Here is a 1,786-nt window from a genome sequence, read left to right on the forward strand (position 1 = left end):
AAAATTAAGTGTGTTTTTGCTTGAAACAAGCAAATTAATCTGCCAATGGGGTAAGAAAAATAATCTTGTTTTCTGTTTGAAAAAAGATTTTTTTTGCTTACCCCACTAGCAGATTATTTTGCTTGTTCTAAGCAAAAACTCACTTAATTTTGACTTGTTTTTTAATTTTGAAAATCCTTCTTCATTTAAGAATGTTTAGATATTTTGGCTGGAAACAAGACAAAAAAAATCTAAGTAAGAAAAGCAGTTTTAGCAGTGTTTTACAAAGTAAAGAATCATTTTTATATTTTAAGATGAACACTCACTGTACTGGAAAACAAACTTCATTTATTGTCAAGAGGTTTAATAAACTTCAGTTTAAAGTTTTTGTGACTATGTTTAGTTTTACAGAGTTAAAATGTAGGGACAATTATTGCACAAATACTATGCTTTTACAAATGCAACCCCTCAACGACCAACCCAGAACAGACTGCTGGATGACAAAAAGATCCTGAGGTGATTTTTTTATTCTTTATTCATATCATTTTTATAATATGCTTAAATGTTTGCATGTGTTTGTATTGTGGATAAATAGATGGCATGTGTTTAAATAAGAAATGCCTTTATGAACATACAGTGCTTTGCAAAAGTATTCATACCCCTTTTTTCACATTTTCTTACGTTGCTGCTTTAAATTACTTTTTTCCACGTTAATCGACACACCATACACCATAACGGCAAAGCAAAAAACAAGCAAACAGGTTTTTAACATCATTGCAAATGTATTAAAAATTAAAAACTTGAAAATGATTCCATTGCATAAGTATTCATACCCTTATCTAAGACAGTTGAAATCTAGTTCGGGAGCATTCATATTGCTTGTAGACGTTACTACACTTAAAATGAAGTTAACCTGTGGCAAATTCAATTAAATTGGTATGATTTGGAAAAGCTGAAAATGCATATCAGAGCAAAAACCTACCCCTGAGGTAAAAAAAAAAAAAAAAAAAAAAAAAAAAAAAAACTGCCTGTAGAGGTAGAAACCTGAAAATGTCTGCCAGACCCCAACCAAGCTCACAGAGCTTGAGAGGTGAAAAGGTGAGGGGAAGAATGGCAGATCATTGCCAAATGTAGATGTGCAAATCTTGTTGCTTCATACCAAAAAGACTCACCTAAGTACTACTAACTTAATGGTATGAATACTTACGCAATGTACTTATTTCAGTGTTTTTTTTATTTTATAAATTCATTAAGTTGTGACAATTCTGTTTTTGCTTTATCATTATGGTGCATGGAGTGTAGATAGATTTCGGGGGGAAAGTAATTTAAAACAGTTTTACATAAGGCAGAAACATAAAAAAAGCATGAAAATGAAGGGGTACGAATACTTTCGCAAGGCACTGTAAAGCTGCCTTTAAAATTAATTCCAGGAATAAAGTATTTGTATTATTTACACTTTTGTGCGGTTTAAACACTAAACAAACTATATTTTATAAACGTCAGAGGCTAAATTGTATTTAATAAATTGTATTCAAACCACTTGACTGCATTCATTTCTCACGAAGTACTTTATGAAAACATGAGAACAAATAAATAAAACGTGAAACGTAAAACATAATGATGATAATAAATCAATAAATTGTTTTCGATTGGAAAAACAAATGCTACACTTAAAAAGTAGTAATGTGTTTTCAAATGCTTAAGAAATTTGATTACCTCAGTTTAGAGATGAGGCTTTTATAAGAATAGTGTATGGACTTTTATTTTGAAAGTCTGCGCTTCTCCACTTCCGCACGAAACATTTGGT

The sequence above is a fragment of the Garra rufa genome, chromosome 11, assembly GCF_049309525.1.
Source record: "Garra rufa chromosome 11, GarRuf1.0, whole genome shotgun sequence".
Classification (NCBI taxonomy): Eukaryota; Metazoa; Chordata; class Actinopteri; order Cypriniformes; family Cyprinidae; genus Garra; species Garra rufa.